At 30.9% G+C, this 19,121-nt stretch overlaps 2 pseudogenes; one reads left to right on the plus strand and one right to left on the minus strand.

Annotated features, from left to right (window-relative positions):
* The first annotated feature begins 5,928 nt into the window (after nucleotides 1-5,928).
* On the plus strand, nucleotides 5,929-6,472 carry LOC125594541 (annotated as a pseudogene).
* A 1,937-nt stretch (nucleotides 6,473-8,409) lies between these two features.
* LOC125594540 lies at nucleotides 8,410-10,353 on the minus strand (annotated as a pseudogene).
* Nucleotides 10,354-19,121: the final 8,768 nt, after the last annotated feature.

A 19,121-nucleotide genomic window follows, 5' to 3' on the forward strand; every position in this document is an offset into this window, starting at 1 on the left:
TTTCCTTTCTCTGCAAATTTCAGTTGTTCTATTTATACAACTCAAATTAGTCTAACATGTGATATACAAGAGGAGCAATGGCGATGAAGAATATACAAACATGTCTACTTATACTTCTATGTCTATTCATGTTCGAGTCACGCAGGCTACACCATTCCATTTCCGTGATGAAGGTCAGAAGTTTTTTAGAAATATCCTAAAATACCACAATTTTAATTTTAGTTTTTGTTCCAAACACCAATTGATCTTTCGACTATTTATTTTGAAGAGTAGCCTATTATTTGTTTGTATGAAAAATATAATTACTTAAAATAATCATAGCTCAATTGACTTCTTCATATTACTCTTTTATTCTCATTCATTTAAGTATATTTTTTCATTGAATTAAAGATAAAATAAAATTTAAAATTTGAGGGTTTGGGTTCAGAGTTTAGATTTTAAGATTGAATTTTAATTTTTGGGTTCAAAGTTTACTTTTGGCATATTTCACTAATTTAAATATTTTTGATGTATTCTGTTAATTTGTGTATAAATTATGTCTTATTTTTTAAGAGTTCCAGAAAATTAGGAAACAAAAATTTTGAATATATTATTCTTCTTCTTCTAACTTCAAAGTCTATTATTTTTTAATTTTCTTATATTTTTTAGTTCAGAGAAAGGTAAGGTATTCTTTAAACCATTTATTATGATATAAAATATATAAAAATGTGTGATTTCTTAAAATTTGCCTTAAATAATTAGCAATAATGTTTTTTTGAATGAATTTGCTAAACTATATTTTTCTAAACCATATCTACATCAGTGATGCGGTCTTTAAACTTAAAATTTTGCTAAGAACGAAACTTAATAAACAATACTACAACTTTTATAAAGATTAATGTGAATGGTCTCGAAAAAAACCAAGCATGTATTTCACCAAAAAAAAACCAAGCTTGTAATCCTTTTTCTTAACGCATAACTCCAAGAAGTCAAATCGAACTAAATCGTCTACGGGTGGTTTAGTGATATAAAAATATTTTTAAACTGATATTTTTATGTGTGTAATCTTTTAATGTATCCAAGTTCGCATTCCTCCTATATGGATATCCACTCCGCCCTCTCGGAATTGTGGATCTCCTATCCCAAGCGTCAATATCCATGGAAAAATGATCCTTGTAGAGATCCACGTCGACATAGACTCCTTCACTCACCTCCCTATGCCGCGGCTTTAGAGTAAGCGACCGAAGCGGTTTCTTAGATCAACCTTATAATTGGTTAAAGCCCTACAAGTCAGATGAGACAGATGTAGAAATTGATTCTAAAAAGTCAGAAAAGAAATCTCTGCACTCAACCGATTCTCTATCTCTCTTGCTTTATCTGTATTTTTCAGTTCTTAGTCTTGAGATCCTTTATTATAAATGACCAATGGGGTGCTCTTAGCACCTTAAGACAATTTTACCAATATTTTAAATGATGTGTTATATCACTAATAATTTAATGGAAGATTTCATATATCTTTTTGAACTTTCCATTTTAATACATTTACTAGATTATATACCGAGTCACGTGCACATTGAGTACGTAAAATTGAGTTATTAATAATAACAAATTGAGTACGTAAAATTTCACATTTCAAATATTTGAATTTTTATCTAATTAAAATATTTGAGATTCTTATTATATTCAGTTTGATTATTTGATTCAACCAAAACCCATATTTAACTGAATAAATATTTCAAACAATTCTTAAAAAAACCCAAAAATAAAGATTCAAGAATTTATGCAAAGCTCTTATAAGCTTTATAAAATCAAATAAGGTGACTCTTATAATACAAGATCTCACTATTTATACTATGATTAAAAGTCCTAAGTCCTTAAATATAAAATTTAACCTTCTACCTTATTAAAACAAAAGCATTACATTGGATCTAACTCTTAGTCATGTATAATATTACATAAATGTCATTAGTAATTAATAAAAATTATAAATTCATTAAGGATATTATATAAACATTATTATACTACTAATCATGTTTCCAAACAATTTAATAATTAAACTTGTGTCCAACAACATAAACATAAAGTCTCACATTTTTAATAATTTTTCTTATTAATCTTAATACAAATTATTGATAAATAAAAAAAATATTAAAACAGTCAATAATTTATAAAAACTAAATTTTGCAGCTTTAAAAGCTAAAATATTTTTATTTAATATGAAATAAATTAATTAACTGATTAGTCTTTTGTATTTGCATATATGAAACATGTTCATTAAACAAAATAAATTTTCATATAAATTAATTTTTATATAAAGATGTTAATCAATAACTTGACATTAAAAAAATATAACAAACTTTTTTTTATCATAATTTTTAAAACTGAAATACATCGCTTTATAATAGTTCATAATGAGAATTCGTAGTATGGATTGAAAACAAAAGAAAATAGTGTTATATATATATTAATATAAATATGAAGCAATAAAATTATTAACATTATCATATACACTAAAACATTTTTATTTCTTTAATTAAATTATATTTTCTTAAAATACTGTTGCGCTTTTAAATCGCAGACTAAACTCTAATTTATTTTTTAATATTAATCACAATCTTTTTAGTAATACAAAACTAATGTTTATCTAAAAAAATTAAGACTAAAATAGAATCCATGAGGGAGCAATTGAAAAACACCACACAATTTGCATGAAGGGATCTTGGATTTGGAGGAAGTTACTTAAGGTAAGGGACTTAGCGTATGAGTTTATGAAAATGGAGGTACGAGATGGATCAACTACGTCTTTTTGATTTGATAATTGGATGGGTGCAGGGAAGTTGATTGATGTCACAGGGGCTATTGGCACACCATATTTGGGCCTACCTCGAAGAGCGCTGGTGTGTGATGCGGTCTCCAGTGATGGTTGGAGTTTGAGGAATAAGCGCAGCAGGAGGTTCCAGACTCTATACAATTAGATACTCGCAATGCCGGTTTCCTGATGAGGACATGGGAGATGATCTGGTTCTGTGGAAGCGAGGAAAAGATGAGTTTCAAGACAGTTTCTCGACTGCAAGTACTTGGGAGCAGATTAGGCACAAAAAGCCTAAGGTAGACTGGTCTGAGGCTGTATGGTTCACGCAGAGCACACCTCGGTACGCTTTTATCACTTGGCTAGCAGTGCAAAACCGGCTTTCTACCGGAGACAGGATGAGGAGTTGTGGTATTACGCAAGGGTGTGGACTTTGTGGAGAAAGGGATGAGACAAGAGATCATCTCTCTCTTTGGTTGTCCCTACTCATTCACTGTTTGGAAAGGTCTAGTGAGAGGGTTCTTTGGACGCGGGACCAACCCTGACTGGTCTATCACGCTCAATGCGATCAAACGCAAGAGGGCTAATAGACTTGGCTCCATTCTACTCAAGATGATCTTCCAAACAGTCACTTACCACATATGGTGAGAGAGAAACTCAAGGCAGCATCAGGGCAACTGGGTATCGACGAACCGAATGCATAAGGCCATTGATAGATCGATGCGGAATAGAATAGTGTTGCTGAAGTATGGTCCACAGCATCGCTATGCTGGACTGCTACATAGATGGTTCGAGCTCACGGCTTAGGCAGATGGGGGTCTTTCTATAGGTCTCCCTATTCTTTTCTTCTTTCAGTATATTCTTCATAATCTGATTCTTTGTAATGTAATTCTTTTACTTAGTTGATCAATAAATTTGAAATTTCATCAAAAATAATTGCATGAAATATATGTGATAAAATCCAAAATAGCCAGATATTTTTGAAAATGTCTCTTTAATGGTGTAATGTAAACATTAATAATGATATCAACAAAGTGGTAAACATGAAAATTCCTATAAATAAGAGGGATCTTTTGATTATGTGTGTGCGTCAATTTAATTATATACTTAATATTTACTTATTTCTCAGTTATTTAATATATAACATTATTTATTATTTCTTAATATGCAAAACATAAATAAGTATAATATATAGATATAATTATATATAAAATGTTTATTCCGTGCAAAACGTGAATTTTAACTTAGTATAGTGATATAATAATTAATAGCAAATCAATAAATTGTCGCCATTTTATGAGTTTATAGAGAAAAACAACTGTACAAACGAAATTGATGGTGCATCCATATTCCAAGATCCTTGAACGTCTGTGCAGACAGCCTTGCTAAAGGTGGAAGATCACGAGGTATCAACCCCCAGCATGTCGACAGCTCTGCTCCTACTGGCTTGCTTCCTATGCTGGCCAAAACAGAGCAACCTAGTTGTTAAGTTTGTTTTATCGATGTCAAAAAAAAAAAAAAAAAAAAAACGAAATTGATGGTGGTGGTCGGGTGGTGCATTTGTGTCCAAGGAACTTGTCCTTCTCCGGATTAGTAGGGCTTCAGCATAGTTCAGATATAAAGAAACAATTTGTATATTGGATTGCAAATTGGACCCGGCCCGTGACAAACGTCACATCTTCTTTCTGAGGCAATTTGGGCTTTTTCTTTTTCCTAGTGTAACGTCAAACCCGTGATTGGGCCATATCAACCTAGTGGTTTGCACAAAAGCTGCATCACTATCTTGACCAAGCAACAAAGACAAATCACTATAGTCTAGTCTATAGGACAACGAGAACCACTTTTCTTCTTATGTTCTCCACTCAAAATCGCGCATTATGAACGTATCTAATTGGATCAAACTATTGACGAATATTAGACAGTAACTACCATTTACACTCATGGCATTGGCATATACCTTTGAACATAGAAACCGTTGGCCCACACCTCATGGATCCAAACTTTGTTCGAAAATGTCATCGAATCAATAATCTTGCTTGTTCTTGAAGCTATTCTCTCATACACTATCTATTCTATTAAAAATGAACAGTCTTGATAAATCTATTTATAAAGGTTGTTTGGACCTTTTTTTTTTTTTTTGGTCTTCCTTGTATATTATATGTTATCCCTATTTAATCTCACTTTGTTATCAGCAAAATAAATATTATTAATTGAACTTTTGGCATTTAACTTAAAAAGATAATTTAACTTATACAACTCATTCAGAAAAGAAAATTATAAATCCAATTAACTTTTGTTACAAAAAAAATTAACCAAATTAACTTTAGACCCTTTTTTTCAAAATCCTAAATTATGAAGACAATTTTATACATAAATACATATAAATGTAACATTATTTAAATTGTATGGTTTTCTAATAATAAAATATCTGTCACAAACTGATTTTTTTTAAAAAAAATTGATAATAGTTTGATAGAAAATTAAAAAAAGAAAAAAAATAATACTTGCTTCACTATTTTGGTAGATTGATAATTAATATATTTATAAATACTTAACAATATTTGTTAAAAGAAATTTCTTATACAAGTCAAATATATATTAATATATCAAAAATTTATAAAACAAAAAACAAATTATATTTTTTCTCAGTGGGTTAATAACGGTCTTTTTGATTTTCAGATACTTTTACTATATTCATTTTATTATATTCTATCCACTATATATGAGTTACTAGATCTTACGGTTCGACCACAAGTCTGATTCGGACATGAAAACTCAATGAAAACATCGTACCCACTGAAACAATAATAATAAAACAGCTTTAAATATTTTAGATATCTAATAATAAATATAAATTTATTTAATACTTGAGTTTACGGTCACAAAAAAATACCCGCGCTTCTTAAACGCGGATCAAAATCTAGTATCGTATTAAATCCTCATCTACGAGACTAGTTTATACCAAATCTTTAGATATGTGCACTAAGATATTACAACAGGCTAAATTCCAAAGCCCTCAAGAATATTATTCATGTTTTTTTTAGAAAAGATAAAAAGGGAATCCGATTCATCCTCATCGTTTCAAGTTGACTTCAAGCACCATATATCATCTCCTATATAAAGATACATCCAATAGTTTTCAAAGGTATCTCTAACAAAACCATACTCAGAATCAGAACAAGTAAAGAACTAAAAGGGTTTATAATTTGAAGAAAACATGGTACTTGAAAACTCCTCTAATCGCAAATCTCATCATCACCGCAACTCGATGAAAGAGTTCCGAGTTTCCTATGCAGCTGAAGAGCCAAAACAGGTCTTGGAGTGTGTGGATATGAGGAGGACAAAAGCGAGAAGGTGAGTAGGAGAAAGGCTACAAAAGAAGATAATGTTGACAAGGAAGCAGAGGCATTCATCAAGTTTGAGCATAGCAAGTGGATGAGTGAGAGCAGCTAGCTAGTCCATGGACTATGTGTAAGAAACAATAAGGACATACCATATATCATATATTATATATATATATACTGTATTAAATGATTCATGTATATTGTGCTCGACTTCTTTTTTTTTTGTCTTGGTGTGCAACCATCTTCTTGTTTTTATTTTGGTTATTGTAACAAAACTGGATGTTGTTTCCTTTAAGCTAAAAGGCGCATGGAATAAACCATTACATACTATTAATTGGTATATTTCTTGATTTACCAGTTTTAATGCAATAAATAAATATGCAAGGTGTTAAGCTAATAAACTTACAATCTAAAACCAATTAGTGATAAGTGGAGTGACTCATCTACTTAATATTACTAATGATCCCTTCTAACTACCGAGGTGGGATCCTTTGTTCTTAATATGCCCCCTCGAGATGATGGTTTTTTAAGCGTCAATTTTGGAATGTCTATGCAAGAATGGAAGACCTTTGGATCGGATCGATGTGGATCGGGTTGAACTGCGTGAATTTGACTTTGATACCATGTTAAGATAGATGAACTTCCAACCTAAGACCAATTGGTGATAAGTAGAGTGGTCTATCTATCTTATATACTAAGGATCTTTTCCAACTACCGATATGAGATCTTTCTCTCTCATAGGTATATCATATTTTACGCATATACAGTAGTTCCATCTAAAACATAAACACAAGAATTTTTGAAATCTGATATTTGTATTAGACAACATAACAAATCAGAAGAGGGATATAGTGTTAAACAAGATACTTCTACTACTAGAGAATGGATCTGCAAAGAGGACAAGTCGTTTGGTTATTACCAAACTAGTTGTCAAGACAAGTTCTGTGAAAGAAATGCTTGCAAGAAACCAATTCACTCACTTCTTTCTTGCTCTTTAAACCCACAAAGACACACACACACAACACTCTACACCTTTCTCAATTCTTCTTCTCCTCCGAGATCACACACATGTTCGGTTTCATCAACTCGACAATCTTATTTTTGTTGCAAAAGTTATTTGATAGTCATCTTCAACGTTTAAACAGAATCTGATTAAAGGTATATCTATATTAATTAATCTTGATTGTGCTCGACTTCTTTTTTTTTGTCTTGGTGTGCAACCATCTTCTTGTTTTTATTTTGGTTATTGTAACAAAACTGGATGTTGTTTCCTTTAAGCTAAAAGGCGCATGGAATAAACCATTACATACTATTAATTGGTATATTTCTTGATTTACCAGTTTTAATGCAATAAATAAATATGCAAGGTGTTAAGCTAATAAATTTTTAATCTAAAACCAATTGATGATAAGTGGAGTGATTCCTACTCAAATATTACTAATGATCCCTTCCAACTACCGGTGTGGGACTTTTTGTTCTTAATATGCCCCCTCGAGATGATGGCTTTTTAAGCGTCAATTTCAGAATGTTTATGCAAGAATCGAAGGCCAACTTTGGGCCGGATCGATGTGGATCGGGTTAAACTGCGTGAATCTGACTCTGATACCATGTTAAGGTAGATGGACTTCCAACCTAAGACCAATTGGTGATAAGTGGAGTGGTCTATCTATCTTATATATTACTAAGGATCTTTTTCAACTACCGATGTGAGATATTTGTCCCTAATAGGTATATATATTTTATGCATATACAGTAGTTCCATCTAAAACATAACACAAGAATTTTTTGACATCTGATATTTGTATTAGACAACATAACAAAATCAGAAGAGGGATATAGTGTTAAACAGATACTTCTAACTAAGAGAATGGATCTGCAAAGAGGACAAGTCGTTTGGTTATTACCAAACTAGTTGTCAAGACAAGTTCTGTGAAAAAAATGCTTGCAAGAAACCAATTCACTCACTTCTTTCTTGCTCTTTAAACCCACAAAGACACACACACACACACACACAACACTCTACACCTTTCCCACTTCTTCTTCTCCTCGGAGATCACACACATGTTCGGTTTCATTAACTCGACAATCTTTTCTTTTGTTGCAAAAGTGATTTGATAGTCATCTTCAACGTTTTACCAGAATCTGATTAAAGGTATATCTATATTAGATTATCTATAAAGATTGTATGTAAATGTTGAGAAGAAGCACTTAAAAATCTCATAGCTTAAAAAAAAGGGTAGGTACTAGTGCAATGTAGTTGAATTGGATGGAGTTTGAACTTGTAACGATTTAAAATATTCCTTCTCTGCCTCATCCACTCTCTTCTCGAACATTGCCCATTCCATATAACATCTATCCCTCACCTACATGAACAACAACCACACAAGTTTTAAAAACATATTGTCACATCTAGTTACTTGCTTGACAAGTTCTTGAAAAAAGGCAAGACCAAGCTTCTCTTACCCCTTGCCCTGGCGATTTCCCATCTTCTTCCTTTCCCTGCCTGACTGCCAAGGGAAGGTATAGATTGATGAACGATCCACTGAGTGTCTACTATTCCTATCTTCTTATAAGCAGGCTCCTTCATTCTCACATAGAAATAATATGGAAGCCTCTTTGTTAATTGAATAACCAAAAAAAAAAACATTTCTATAACGCTAAAAGACATGTAATGTTTTGTGTACCTCAACACACTTCTGAGTGCAAAGTCAAGACCCCAACCGTGAACCAAATCATTCTGTTATTGTGGTTCATAATAAGGTGTAAGCAAGAGATAGAGAAAAAGAACTAAAAAGAAGTAAGTGTAAACAGGGGGTAATAGAGTAAGTGTAACCTGAATCATATGCCACACGCAGCGCCACGCATCTCTTGAGAATACAGGAGCCATTATCTCCACAAATCTGTTGTGTTATTAAAGAGTTAAAGTTATATATGTGAAGATATGAACAATGAGGTTGATAAAGAGATTTTTTAACATACGCAGCACATGGTGGCCGATGAGGATCCAAGCACCTCTCGGGTTTCTCATTTGTTTCTTCCCTGATAAGTTTCAAACCCAATATATAAATTTAATGAAACAAAATCATGTACATAGGAAGTTGTATACATACTTATGGACTTCAACATCCTCTCTTTTTTTTTAGTGATTTTCCATGTACACACTATCTCTGGGTCCAAACCAGGCTGTGAAATCTCAAGGCCATGCTTCTTGACCATGTGTAAGTATCTGCAACAATAAACTTATATTATTAATAAGATAAAAGATAATGGAAGTGAGAGTAAAAAAAAAAACTCACTTTTCTGCGTCAAAGTGATCGACTCCAAGATCTTCATCCACATGAATATATAATCGTATCGCGCTACAATGTCAGGGTGCAAGAATCTCTTTGCATACCACCTTATATATTCACAACATATATATATATATATATGAGAGTCAAGAAACTCATATAACTAGGGGCAAAAGATAGAGAGGTATAAGCAAAGCTATTGATACCATTTTGTCTGCTTCTTAACACTGATGTGTATCACATTCTTCGACCACTCAAATTCATCATCCCACTCACTTGTTCTTCCATCGTAATGAAACAGAACAATGGTAAAGTTGTCCGAAAACTGTTTTTAGGAAGACAAAACATGGTGTTCAAAAAAAAGGAAAACAAAACATAAATGAGATTACCATTAAGATAATTCTTTTTTTTTAGAAAAAAAAACAAAAAGGACAGGAAGCAACCTTCTTAACACATGCATCTATGTTTTGTCTCTGTTTGTAACCCACTGTAAATGTTACTAGATATCTCTCGGTTTCTTTTTCAAATTCTGAGGAAACAGAGAGAAGAAAATAAACTGTAAATCCAAGAATGAGATTGCATGCTTGAGAATCAAACCTCTTCAGGGTTCCCCAAACCTGCGCAAGTACAAGTCTGACTCGGATGCAATAATACCGGGTGGTAATCTCTCAGCTCCTTTTGGATTTGAAGGAACCCATATCTGAGCAAAATGTGAATCAAATTGTTCTTGAAACATGCAAACAAATGTGCAAATTTTCTAAACAATTACATAAAACATACCTTTGAGATATCAGTGGCTTGTACAGGAGCTGCAATATCTGAATGTCTACTTGAGATAGCAATGGAACGAAGAAGGTTTTGTGGTAGACTCACCTTCATAATACATCATGACAAGAGATGAAGGAAAATCTAGGAAGAAGAAGAGATTGAAGAGAAAGAAGACTAACCTTAGGGATCCACAAAGATGAAAAGATAGTCCAAGTAGAATGCCAAAAGTCACAGAAAACAACGCAGTAGCAAGAAGCTTCATGCCATTATCTTCTGATCTTCTACCATAAGTTGGACTGTACCAACAACAACTATAATCAGGTCCAAATTAGGCTATATATATATGTCTACAAGAGAAGAAGAAAAATAAACTAGATAAAGAGGTTTTCTTACCTGCGTGACAAGATTCCATAGTTATGTTCTTTAAATTACAACTTTTGATTCTAAGCTCCAGATGTTAGCAACACCATTACTCCTATTATTAACAAAACTGTTGTGATCCAAATTACTCGAGCGATGCAATCAAACATGTGATTAATATAAGAATTTATCTAATCAAAGACTCAAGTCAAGTTGAATAAGAGACCTTGCTTATGATGTTAATTTAAACAGCATTGGCTTAACAAAAAAGGAAAACACATATTTGTAACCAAACAGAAATAATACAATTACATCATGAGTCCATGACATTACAAATCAGTAGTACACCCAGTGATAGCTTTTGGAGATCCTTGACTTTCAGGATAGAAGTGGATTTTGGTTTTGGTTTTGTCTCAAAAAAAAATTTGATAAAAATTTGTGTATCCTTTATTCTTTTGTTTAACTTTATACAGTTAAAATAAGTTAAACAATCACATTATCTATATTATAAAAATTTAGATTTTCCCATATATGTTATATTTAGATTTTTTTTTTAAACGGCTATAAATTATTAAAAGCATTAAAAGTATCACTTATAAAATTTTGGGATTAATGGTTTAAGTTTTTTTTTGTTATAAAAAATACAAATGATTATAAAACAATGAGCATGAAGTCTCATTTAATAGATATTCAGATTAAGATATAAATATATATATATATATATATATAACATTTAAATTAAAATATATACCATCTAAAATACATGAATATTTTAATTTCAAACATTGCATTGAATTTTTAGAAATGATTATAAATAATTAAAACTGTTAAACATTCCACACTGAAATTATGTTATCAATGATTTAAAAAATTTGTAATAAAAAAATACAACTGGTTATAAAATCATATGAGTAGGAAACTTTATTTAATGATAGTCATATACTATATACTATATAAGTGTTAATAATATCAATTAAATTTAAGTATATAACATATAAAATAGACAAAATTGATTGTTTTAATTTATTTATCATAAAATGATTGTAAATAAACAAGAGTGATTGTTTTGATTTATGTACTCATACTAATTTAATTATATACATAATAATTTGTTTACATCATTATATACATAATAGTTATTGATTTCTCAATGATTTAATATATATTTCTTATTTTATAATATGTAAAGAAAGCAACAAATAAAAATACGTACATAATATAATTTTATATACATACAATGATCATTCGCGCAAGGAATGAGTTTTAACCTAATAATAAAATAAAATTCAGTTGATTGTTAATTTTCTGAAATTATCAGATTTTCTGTGATATGATTACTGATTTAGCTTATGGAAATGGAAACCAAAATGGAGAGTTTTCTCTGAAAATTGAAATATTTATATAATCTGGATTTGATTTGGTATCATGTGGGGGAATCGTAATATTTTCCCTTTTTGGCAGATTTTTATTGAATAATTGACCCTTAACCCAACCAACCAAGAAGAAATTAAGAAGTAATAACTTTGAAGTTCCTCTTTAAACTTTGAATAGTTCAGAAGTCATGTATCAAGCTACTTTAGCACGTAATATATATATATCACATTTAATTTTTTGAAACAAGATCACTATTTTACGCATAAATGACATTTAGAAAAAGTAATGGCATTGTGTATTTGTTGTATGTTTTTTTTGTTACAAACGTTTCTACTAGTTTTAGTTTTCAGTAGTAATTATATACTTACACTGTTTCATATTAAATGTCACTTTGACATTTCTTTTAGTTACATTTAAATGGTAGCTTTCGGAATTCAATACAATTGTTTTGACATATTGCTAATTCTAACCTTGAATCAAACTGATGAATCTGTTTAAGTTATGGACAAAAAAAATCTTGATCAAATTAACCAAATAATAGGAAATATGAAAATCCAAAAGCCATTTTATAATCATTATTAACGGACTCGCAAACTTTTTTTTTTTTGAAAAAGAACGGACTCGCAAACTTCATTACAATGTTAAACATAACATTGACTTTTTAACTTTTTATTTGTTAATTAAATAAGATCTATAAAAAGATTCCAAGTCACTTTTATATATGATGAACACAAATATGACTAAAAGTTCTAATCAAAAGCTGCAGGTTTTAGGACAAAACAAATCAAATAATAATGAGAAGAGAAATGCATGGAGTTCATGCTAAAATAGGTTATCCATTTTAGCATGAACATTTTTTCTGAAGAAGAAGAGGAAGAGCTTCCACCAATGAAAGAAACTCAAGCATTGATGTTGATGACGCACCACCTTTCGTTCTAAATAAATTGTTTCACCAAGAGAAAGAAAAACTGAAATTTTTTTATTCAATAAATAATATTACTCATATCAGTGCTTTGATTTTCAAAATACATTAAATTATTTAAAATTGTTGACCAAAATAAACACTTCCTTGATTTCTTAAAAAGTGTCAATTAATATTTTGCACACTAATTAAGAAAACAGATTAAAGTTTACTTATACACTTAATAACTACAATTATTTACTATTAATTAATTGTAGTTATTTAACTATTTATCATTAAAGTTTGTGTTGTATTTAGTTTGGTCAATAGTCTTGAAAAATTTAATGTATTTTGAAAATCAAAGCACTACACGAGTAACATTTATTTATGGAGTCAAAAAAATTCAGTTTTTATTTCTCTCTGTGAAGCAATTTATTTAGATTGAAGGGTGTGTGCCATCAACATCAATCGCTTGAGTTTCTTACTTTGCTAGAAGTTCTTCTTCTTATGGGTTGGCTGCCTAAAACCCTCTGTAAACATACAAACCCTACTTATTCCCACCCAAAGTATTTAGTTCTTGATAAACCCACCCAAACTTATATTTCTCTTTACATTCCCCCATAATCTTTCTTAATCCCCCTCTCTAATCAGATTCTGAAATTAAGATTAGAGATAATTAATTGCGTTTTGTAAATAGCGATTGCCCATCCAACATTAAAAACAGACCCGACCAACCTAGATTTTAAACCAAAACTGAATTGGGGCTAAATAAAAAATTAGGATTTCTTCTATCTTCTTTGCTCAAGACACAGAGCAAACAGATCAAAATAGAGAGACAGGGTTCGTGTCTCTTCTTCACACGAGACAAGGACGACGAAGATGACAGAGAAAGAGAGATAGAAACGGGAGAAGAGAGTGCAGAGGAGAGAGAGAGAGAGGGACATAGATGAAAAGAGACGACCCGAGAATCATGGGCGAATTTTGAAACATTGAAGGAGCTGTTGTTGCTAGAGGATGAGATAGATGTGCATCGAGAACTCTAAATGAATGTACTTTTGTGGCTTTTGTGTAAGATCTATTATAGTTTGGTGGAACATGAATTTGTCTTTTTGAATTTGTGAGATGAGATTGTGAGATCATTTTACATAGCAACATAAACAAATGTGCTTAACAACGTTTAACCAATAAAAAAAGACATCAAATACATTCATCAATACTATTCTAAAAGGGAAGGAGTCTTAAAAAATCTACCTATAAAAGTTGTTTGGACCCTTTCATTTAATTCATTATTTTTGGTCTTACCTTAAACTTAGTCTAATAATATGTTACCATATATTTCTCTAACAATAATCTATTTAATTCCTTTATTTATTCAAATATCATTCATAAATCTTAATCATTACTATTACTATATTTACCATTTTGATTTCTAATCGTAAAAGCATTGAAACTAATGTTTTATATTATCACTTTTATCATAAATATGTGATTTAAAGCAAAAGAAGTTACACGTCATATATGTGTACATTCTAACTTCATATTTCCTTTATAATAAAGTAATCATATCATATATAAACTTTCCTACTAAAATCTCATATAATATACTAAACTTTTAACCGTCTATAGTTTGATAGATATTTTCATATTTAAAAATGAGTTTTCTAAAAATATTCATCAACCATGTTTTTGTACAATAACGTTAAAAATGTATATCAAATGTTGGACCCGATTTGGACGTAATGGGTTCACATCTGTTCGGGTATTTAGAATCCTGAAAAAAATTGAAATATCTAAAAAATCTGAAAAATATCTGAAACACGAAAAGTAGTTGAAACTCCAAACAAATACCCAAAAAATTCAAATACCTGAAAATTCAAAATCTTATTCAAAATCTGAAACTGAACTGAAAATACCCAAAATTTTATCTAAATACCCAAATTTTTTTTTAATTTGAAAATTTACCTGAAATAAAAACTATAATTGTAAACCAAAAACTTAAAAAAATATCCATAATGCCGAAAACATATTCGAAATATCTAAATATACCTAATAAACACAACATATTATGATCAGGTCTAAGATAGGATCCAAACTCAAACAAAGACATGCGGGTCCAAAAAAAACCCAATAGGTTATCTGCTCTGAACCTGAACTAAACCTATATTTCCGGGTCGGTTCGGTTTGTTTTTTGATCCGGATATAATTCTCATACCTAAAATAAACTTACGTAAAAGTGTATATATAAAATATCATATAAACTAATTCATAGATTATATAGCTGTTAAAAATTATATTTTTCGATATAATAAAACTTTGTATTATAATATAATCCAAAAAATCCGCGCTTTCCAAGCGCGGGTCAAAATCTAGTTTAGAGTTTTAAAGATACAACAAAAGACAAAAAAAAAAGTTGAACCAGTTTTTTCTGCACAGCCTTCGAGTTTTAACCAACAAAAAAAAAAGCAATCAAAATGTTTTAACTAGTCTTGAACTTGCGTAGATTGAATAGGTTGTGTATGTCTGATCTCTTCATGGGCGTGAGAAAAAATGCCTTGCCACAATAATACATTCTCATACCATAACCAAACATCAACCGACCAAAGAAAAATAACAACCAGTCTTGATGATGAAGAGACGCCATCAAGAACGTCCGTAGAAGAAGCTCATTCAATGGGAAAGAACCTTGAAGATGATAACATGGACGATTTTCTAACTGGTTTAGGGTATAAGGTTCGATCTTCCGTGGCTGAAGTTGCACAAAATCTTGAGCAGCTTGAACTGGTTCTGTCCAACGTTGATGTTCTTGGCTTTAATGCATTAAACAACACCATTCATTACAATCCCTCTGATCTCTCGGCAGGGCAGAGACCAGGCTCTCGGAGCTTAACTACTTCCCACCTTCTCCGCATTCCAACCTGACCGTAATGTGCAACCTGAGACCAGAGGACGACGAGTGTTGCAGCACCAGCAGCAAGAGGATCCAACGAATCCGTACCTGGTGTGAATCACACCGCAGTGAGCAGCGAGTCAACTCGTCTCCTTCCACCTCTGTTTCGTCTCTCTCCATCTCTTTTGTTTCTACTTCATCTCTTACCATTTCTGTTTCGTCTTTCTCTCTTGTGTGCAGTCTCTCTTCTTCCTATATCTCTCTCTCTCTCTCTCCAATTTTCGTTTCTGTGTAGGAGTCTCTGTGTCGTGAAGAAGAAACCTTGAGAAAAAACCCCAAATTGATTTTGGGTTAATTTTAAAAAATCTGGGTCGGGTCGTATTTTAGTGAATTGGGTCAGTTTTGAACGGGTTTTTAATTGGACAATCACTAATCTTAAACGCGATTTTCCACCCTTACAATTTTGATTTAAAATTCGATCAGAGAGGGGGATCCGAGAAGGATTAAAAAGATTAGAGGGAGATGCGAAGAGAAATCATATGTTCGGGTGGGTTAATCAAGAGCTGAGTACTTTAGGGGGAATAGATAGGGTTCCTATGTTTACAGGGGTTTTTAGGCAGTCAACCCTCTTATTATTTAGGAAAATTGTTTAGATCAAAAGGATAATCTACTTTAGCATAAACTCTATCCGTTCTTCTTCAATTCTTTGATTTGTTTTGTCCTAAAACCTGCAGATTTTGATTAGAACTTTTAGTCATATTTGTGTTCATCATAAATAAAAGTGACTCTAAAAACTTTTTATAGATCTTATTTCATTAACAAATAAACGGTAAAAAAGTCAATGTTACGTTTAACATTGTAATGAAGTTTACGAGTCAGTTAATAATGACTATAAATGGTTTTTGGGATTTCACATTATCCTATTATTTGGTCAATTTGATTCAAGGTTAGAATTGATAATATGTCAAAACAATTGTATTAAATTTCGAAAAGTACATTTTTATGTAACTAAAAAAGGTGTCATAGTGACACTTAATATACAACACAAATTAATGATAAATAATTTAATAATTAAATAAGTTAATTAGTAAATAACTATAGTTATTAAGGGTATAATCGAACTTCAATCAGTTTTTAATTAGTGTGTAAAATGTTAAAGTGACACTTTTTAAGAAATAAAAAGAAGTATTTTATTATAGCTGTAAATTAAAATTTAAAATAAACATTTATTTATGATTATTTAATGACATATATATATTTTTTAATTAATAAAATAAAATTTTAATTCACAACAATGATGTTCTCATTTATGTGTATCATACGGTAATAATTTATGTAAATTTACATTTCACACCCTTTTAATTTTTATCACCGTTTTTTACCATCCGAACATTTTCATGTTAAGTTTTTCACTATCACATAGCGTTTGATCTGCAATAACCAAACAAGTGATCTTCTTAACCAAACCTTATACACACATTAAATACAAAAATGCTGCAAGGACTAAGACTTGGCTGCTAATCATTTACTTGTGACTCTACATATCAATCGTATAAGCCCGGTACACACTAAGATTTGAACGAAAAGGATTTTATTGATCACTGTGGGTGTGTGAACAACCTGCTTCTCACCAAGCAAAATTAAACTCCTTTCATTAAAACATTACAACAAGAAACAAAACATGTTCAAGCTTTCACGCTTCATCAGCTGGTAGGAATGTCAAATAGGCTTAATGACTATGGGTTAGCCAAGACCAAAGCCAAATGGTCTGACTATATTAGATCCAAAAATTAAAGTTGTCCAATTGGACTGAAACCCGTTAACTCCAAATTAGATGAGCTAAAACCATATGGACATGTGCGTCCAATAAACCTAAAAATATAGGGTTTTCCAGAAAATAAAAACATGTTTTCCACTAAATTTGCAAAATCACATTTTTCGTCAAAACCGCAAAATCACATTTCCCGCCAAAACCATAAATTCACATTTTTTTGTCAAAATGGTAAAATCACATTTTCTTCCAAGACCTCAAAATCACGTTTTCCCCCGCCAAATCGCAAAATCATGTTTTTCTACCAAAACCGTAAAATCTTGCTTTTCTGCCAAAACCGCAAAATCACGTTTTTTTACCAAAACCATAAAATCATGTTTTCTCTCCAAAACCGAAAAATCATGTTTTCCCATAAATTTGCAAAATCGTGTTTTCTGCCAAAATCGCAAAATCATGTTTTCTGCCAAAACCCGAAAATCATGTTTTCGGCAAATCTGCAAAATCGTGTTTTCTGATTAAAATCATAAAATCATATTTCTCACATTGTATATGTATTTTATATAAATTGAGTATGAAATGTGTTTTTATGGATTTAGTATGTTAAAGCATAAAAATTATTTGGACACCGCAGAAAGTCTATTTGGATTTGTCTATATTGAGTTTGGTCAATTTGGACTGGGTACAATTTGGACTTAAAAAAACAATGTTCAATAAACTGCTTTGTCCATTTGAACATTGCTCATTGGACATGGACAGCTCAATTGACATCTCTATGAGCTGGTATATACAACATAGCTATAAAGCATTTAAAATTTATTCCTAAAAACAATATAAAACATTTAAAATGCAATAATAAATATGCAAGGTATATCAGATTTTATGCATATACAGTAAGTTCCATCTAAAACATAAACACAAGATTTTTGAAATCTTATATTTGTATTAGACAACATAACAAAATCAGAAAAAAGATAGAGTTAAACAAGATACTTCCATTAATAGAGAATGGATCTGCACACAAGACCAGCTTAATGGGGAAGGCAAACAGTGTATCCACCTAAAATCCAGTAAATTTTAATAACATAAGGGGCCATATATATATATATATATATATTTATAACAGGAGCCAAATGTTTTTTTTTGATACTTGGTGTTAAATTTCGACAATAACATAGTAATTTAAGGTTTTAAAAGTTAAAAGTTGAAAACGAAAATAATAATTTAGTTACTTTGTTTAAAATTTCAATATTATTTTAATAAAATTTTAATTATAATATCAAAATTAATTAATTAATTAATTAAGAGGCCTATAAAAAATGTTTTCGGCCAGGCCCTTCATAGGCCGGCCCCTGTCTGCAAAGAGGACAAGTCGTTTGGTTATTACCAAACCAGTTGTCAAGACATGTTCTGTGGAAGAAATGCTTGCAAGAAACCAATTCGCTCACTTTTTTTGATTTGATAATCCTCGACATTTTTTTTTGTTGCAAAAGTGATTTGATAATCCTCTTTCAACGATTTAAACAGAATCTGATTAATGATATATCTATATTAGATTATCTATAAAGATTGTATGTAAATGTTGAGAAGAAGCACTTATAAATCTCACAGCTACAAAAAAAAGGAAAAAATGGTAAGGTC

This window comes from Brassica napus (genome assembly GCF_020379485.1).
Source record: "Brassica napus cultivar Da-Ae chromosome A9 unlocalized genomic scaffold, Da-Ae chrA09_Random_13, whole genome shotgun sequence".
Taxonomy (NCBI): domain Eukaryota; kingdom Viridiplantae; phylum Streptophyta; class Magnoliopsida; order Brassicales; family Brassicaceae; genus Brassica; species Brassica napus.